Source organism: Mustela lutreola, chromosome 10 (genome assembly GCF_030435805.1).
Source record: "Mustela lutreola isolate mMusLut2 chromosome 10, mMusLut2.pri, whole genome shotgun sequence".
NCBI classification, from domain to species: domain Eukaryota; kingdom Metazoa; phylum Chordata; class Mammalia; order Carnivora; family Mustelidae; genus Mustela; species Mustela lutreola.
In genome coordinates, this window is record NC_081299.1 from 100,743,193 (window position 1) to 100,749,568 (window position 6,376).

A 6,376-nucleotide genomic window follows, 5' to 3' on the forward strand; every position below is an offset into this window, starting at 1 on the left:
CATAGAATCACTGGGAGGATTAGCTAAATGCAGATTCCCAGGAGGGAATCCCATCTCAGAGAAGCTGGCTCTCCTTCACTCCCACACACGTACAATCACGACGAACGGAAGCGCCTTGCCCACTAAGTTTTGGGTGTAAGTCCTGCCTCCTTTGGGCTCTCATCCCGAAGACTCGGTGAGCAGCGGAAGGGAGGAGGAAGAGGGCGGGGAGAATGGGTGGCTCGGGGGCCGGCCAGCAGAGGCCCAAGCCAACCTGGTCATCACCAGGACGAAGCCCACAAGCGGGACATTGAATCTGCCTGGGCGATCAGGCTCCGGAAACCACGGGGACCCACTGGAGGCTTTGACTGATGCTGTGTTCTTTTCCATTTCTTCTCTGATTACATTGATCCTGTACTTTTGCTGATGTTGTGACAGTCTAATTATAGACTTCTAGGCTGCTGAGCAAACAGTCATCCCCTCTCAGTAAATCTGCCTGTTACACAAGCGCCAGCCCCGGGACACTGTCATTATAGGCAGCCAACCCCATGAAGTGCTGGGCAGTGTCGCCGCACACCCGTTACCTCTGTCATGCCACTGCTGGAGCTATAGGCGCAACAGGTAAGCTAGGCCAGGTTCTTTTATTTATTTATTTTTAACAGGCAGGTAAACTGAGGCACAGAGATTAAAAACTGAAACATGGGGGTGGGGACAGATGTTATCCAACACCTCTTTCTTTTCTTTTTTCCTTTCTTTTCATTCTTCCACCAAACATCCACGCAGGGCCCATTGTAAGAATTCTGAAGAGGAAAAAGTGTCATCTGGCCAAGAGCAGAGAACACCAGCAGGGCTGTATGAATCGGAGGGCCTCTGTCCTTGAAGATTCTCAAGAACCTACTTCCTGGTAGATCCCACTCACCAGAATCAAAGCTGAGAAGATCCCATCATCTGTTTCTGAGCCATCTTTGCAACCAGGACTTGGACCCATGATTCGGGCTCTGCCAATCAGATGTTGTTCCCACCAATATTTTGAATCAGAAGCTCATGGAGGGAAGAAGCAGAGATGTAAAGACTCTAGTTAACAATGAGTGACGGCCGTGGTGGTGGTAGCAATTATATCCGGTTTGCAGAGGCAGTCATGGCCTATGATAACTTCATGGCATCTTCCCTGGACCAGTTCTGCAGTATGATCTTCAAGCACTGTTCCTGGTAGCAGAGCCAAATGGCAAAGATCTCTAGCCAGCCTTCTGTGGGCTCCCCATATCTTTTAAATCAACTCCATCTTGCTTCAATCTTCCAGAATCATTTTTGGATGCTTGCAACTGAAAATCCAGGCTGATGTGAGGACTGGAAGACGAATGTTAGAACTGAGAACTACAGCAGGCTGGTGAGTTAACCGTTCCTAGCAGGTGGGGGGCCTCCTCTTCTGGCAAACTATGTGGAAATGGTGGGAATCTCTGTCCCAAGAGGCATGGACGCCAGTGCCGGAAGTTTCAGGCTGTACAACAGCTGGTGAAAGAGACATCCGGGATCTAAATGTAAGTCAGCTTCAGAGTGGACATGGTTGGTCAGGAGATATGAAATGATCAGCTAACAATTTACACTTTCACGGAATCCCTTTTCCCTGAAGGAGGATTTGAAAACGTTAATCCCCAGATAAGAAATCTGGGGCCCCAGAGGTGAAGGGAGCCACAACAAGGGGTTGAGAATTTCCCCTCCTCTGTTCTCGTCTGACTTGCTTGCCAAGTCATCCTGACGGTAAAGTGAGAAAGGGCCCTTGGTTGGCAAAGAAAGAGAAGTATTGTAAAAAGACAACTGTTTTCATGTGTATTCACTGCCTCGTTTGACTGGGGGCACACTTCCATGAAGCAGAGAGGCTAATTACCCTTCCCTTTTTTGGATTTGGAAGCTAAGTCTCAGAGAGGTTGACCCATCTGACGGGGACACGAGCCGTCTGACTAAACCCTACCTCCTTTCCTCAGGGACAACTGTCAAGGAGATGGGCAGTAAGGGGGTCCAGAGACACCAGATCAGAGAGCTAAAGTCAGCACTCCTCACGTTTGGCATCTTCCTTTCTCTGGCAGTGCCAACATCACCTTCTCCCTCTTTTTAGGCCCCTATCTTACTCTTTTCATACTGCCTCAGTTTCCCAGGGCCTCCACAGCCATGCTATGCTTGAGCCTGCTGTAAGATCACTGCCCAAAGACACAGCCAGCTCCCTCCTCCCTGCCCATCAGATCTGACTAGTCTCAGGTCGTCTCTTCCTGTGCTTTGCTCTAAATAAATTTTACACTTTCTTACTCCAAACCCGGTTCTCTTTCGGCAACACCCCCAAAAAACATTGGCCTGAGGGAGCCCCAAAAGAGGCAAAGTTCTAGGTGGGAAGTGGGGAGCCAAGTCATGCCTTGGCCTCACCAGAGACTTGATAGGATGTAGACAATGTTGCTGTGGTGCTCCTTTGTTTCTCAATCTACAGGCTAGTGACCAAGGTGTATTCAGTTTGTGACAGTTCATTGAGCTGTGCTTTTATGATCTGTGTACTTTTCTCTATGTTCATATACACAATCAAAACTTTCCTTAAAAATCATTTTTTTAAAGATTTATTTATCTGACAGTGAGAGAGTGAGCCAGAAAGCACATATTGGAGGGCGAACAGCAGAGGGAGAGGAAGAAGAAGGCTCCCCGCTGAGCAGGGAACCTGATGTGGGACTCGATGCCAGGACCCGGGGATCATGGCCTGAGCCAAAGGCAGATGCTTAACCAACTGAACCACTCAGGCATCCATAAAAATCATTTTAAGTAAGATAGTTAGAGGTGGGTAGTGTAATAAACATTTATCATGATAATCCACCTTGAGATAAGGTACTACAAAAACTTAAGAAACTAATAAATGAGGGTCTCTGGGCACTAAATAGAAGTGGGTTTTTTTTTTTTTCTTTTTGTCTTATAAAAATAATTGATGATAGAATGTCTTTCCTTCCCTAAGTATTTAAAATAAGATTTGGGGCACCTGGGTCGCTCAGTTTGTTAAGCAACTGCCTTCGGCTCAGGTCATGATCCTGGAGTCCTGGGATAGAGTCCTGCATCGGGCTCCCTGCTTGGCAGGGAGTCTGCTTCTTCCTCTGACCTTCCCCCTTCTCATGCTCACTCTCTCTCTCTCTCTCTCATTCTCTCTCTCTCAAACAAATAAATAAAATCTTAAAAAAATAAAATAAGATTCTATTGAGAAATAAAACATTTTCAGGGTCATGGCCACAAGAGAGGCACACCTGCATTTTAAAAACAATTTCCTCCCTCTGCTCTTCATTCCACGGCTTTTGTAGGTCTAGATAAGTGAACCACTCAGAATGTAAAGGTTTTTAAACCATTTTGATTGGATGTATATTGGCAGGAGCTGGAATTTGGCAAGGAGGCTCCAGTAATCTTGGAAAGTTTCAGTAGCTGGTTCTGTGTCCAATGGGCAATTACTTCCTGAGACTTCTTCCAGCTCTAGGATGCCAGAATTTTATGGGATAGAAAGAACACTTTCAAGAAACAAAACAGACAAACAAAATTAGAAACAAAATTCGAGAAAAGTCAAGTAATGCCCCAGGAATAAAAAGGGGACTATATATGTGTATACACACACACACACACACACACACATATATATATATATATACACATACACAAATTTATGAATAATTTCTTTTCTGGCTCTTGGTTCTCCCCACACCCTAATGGTCAAAGTTACCTACCAGTCAGGAAGATGAACAAAATTTTACCTCCACAAAGGCAGAACCAAACCATGCCAGATCAAATTCTAGATAAGAATTTCTGAACTGTGTTCTACCCTGCGGCTATTAATGCTAACGGTATTCACCAGATACTGGAAAAAATAGAAATGGTCCAAGAGTCAATGTAATACAAAATTTTGCATTAAGTTTATTGTGATCATGTGTTCTGGGTTTTTCTGGCCATTCTGGATCCTAGTGGTTGCTTTGCTCTCTAAAATGAATTTTTCATTCAACTAATATTCATTCATTCAGTCATTCATTCAACAAAACTGCTTGGCACTGGTGCTGAGCTAATTGGATATCCAAATGGGGAAAAAATACATCTTGACCTTTAACTGTAGAAAAAGTTAATTTGAGATGAATCATAGACCTAACTATGAAGGTAGCAATCAAGTTCCTAGAAGAAAACAAAGGTGATTATCTCTGTGAACTTAGACCAGGCAATGACTTCTTAAACAGGACATAAGAAAGCCCAAGTCCTAAAAGATAAGATTAACAAATTAGACTTTTTTAAACTTAAATATTTCTGTTCGTCAAAAGATAACATTCAGAGAATGAAAAGAAAGTCACAGACTAGGAGGAGATATTTGTAATATTTATACAGGGCAAAGGACTTATATCCAGAATATGTAAGGAACTCTTACAGATCACTAAGATAAGACAACTCTCTGCAAATGGGCCAAAGACTTGAACAGACACTTCACTTCCATTTTATATACCAATAGCATATAAAAAGTTGCTGGACATCACTAATCATCAGATAAATGTAAATTGAAATCATAAATACACACCCACTTTTTAAATTAAAAAGACCAAGAATACCAATATTGGCAAAGATGTAGAGCAACCGGAAGTCTCCTATCACTGGTTGGTATACAAATTGTTATACCACTTGAGTAAACTATTTGGCAGTATATTTAAAGCTTAATGTGTATATATTCTGTGATTCTGTAGTTCCAATTCTGAGTATAAATCCAACATAAAAGACATGTCTATGTAGGCCTGAGGGTGCAGAGATTCAGTTATGCCCTATGAGTAAGCCCTGAGGATCTAATGTACAGCATGGGGCCTATAAGTAATAATACTATATTATGTACCTGAAATTTGCAAAGGGAACTGATCTTAAGCATTTGTGCTACACACACACACACATTACCTATGCAAGGTAATCTATGTTAATTAAGTTGGTTGTAGCAATAATTTTACAATGTGTATCAAAACATCATGTATTACACCTTAAATATACAAAGTTTTTATTTTTCAACTACACCCCAATGAAGTTAGAAAAAGGAGCTAGTTTGTAACAGCTTCATTAAGGATAGACAAACACATTTTTTTTTTAAATTATGTTATGTTAGTCACCATACAGTAGTACATCATTAGTTTTTGATGTATTGTTCCATGATTCATTGTTTGCATATAACACCCAGTGCTCCATGCAATACATGGATACAACACCTATCACCAGGCTAACCCATCCACCCACACCCTTGCCCTCTAAAACCCTCAGTTTGTTTCCCAGAGTCCATAGTCTCTCATGGTTCATCTTCCCCTCTGATTTCTATCCCTCCCCTTCATTTTTCCCTTCCTTCTCCTAATATCCTCCATGCTATTCCTATGTTCCACAAATAAGTGAAATCGTATGATAATTGACTTTTTCTGCTTGACTTATTTCACTCAGCATAATCTCCTCCAGTTCCATCCATGTTGATGCAAAAGTTGAGTAATCATCCTTTTGATGGCTGAGTAATATTCCATTGTATATATGGACCACATCTTCTTTATCCATTTGAGGATAGACAAAAACTTAATGTAACTCAAACATCCACTAATGGAATGAGTATATAAATTGTTGAATATTTACATAATTAAGTAATATACAATGGAAAAGAATGAGGCATTGTTACATGCAACAGAATGGATGAATATTATAGATACACTCTTAAGTGAAAGAAGCCGGATGCAAAAATGCACATGCATGTAATTCATCTACATCAAGTAAAAACCCTGGAAAATTAATATATGGTGACCGAGGTCAGAATAGTGTTTACCCTTGAGGGACACTGAGTGTGAAGGGGCATGAGGAAGCTGGAGATGTTCTACATTTTCAGCTGATTGGCAGGCACATGGGTGTACACATATGTAGAAAGTCATCATTGTGTACACACCAGCTTTGTGCATGCTACTGAATTTATACCTCAAAAAGTGAGAAAAAAATCAGTCCATCTATCCTGATTTCATGTCCAACAATAGAATCACTGTGACTAGCCCTACAAGCAGGCATACTGAAATCCTATCTCATCAACGTTCCAGGAGACCTCCCCCGCCCCCAGAGAGCTCTTGAGATCTTGGCAGAAACTGTTATTTCAGGCTGGGATGCAAGGAGAGGAATAGGGAAATACTGCATCTGGGAGGTCAACTTTTTCTCCACCACACAGTAGAGGATCAGTACAAGCTCCACAATTTTTTTTTTTTTAGATTTATTTATTTATTTGCCAGATAGAGATCACAAGTAGGCAGAGAGGCAGGCAGAGAGAGAGAGGAGGAAGCAGGCTCCCTGCCAAGCAGAGAGCCTGATGCGGGGCTCGATCCCAGGACCCCGGGATCATGACCTGAGCGGA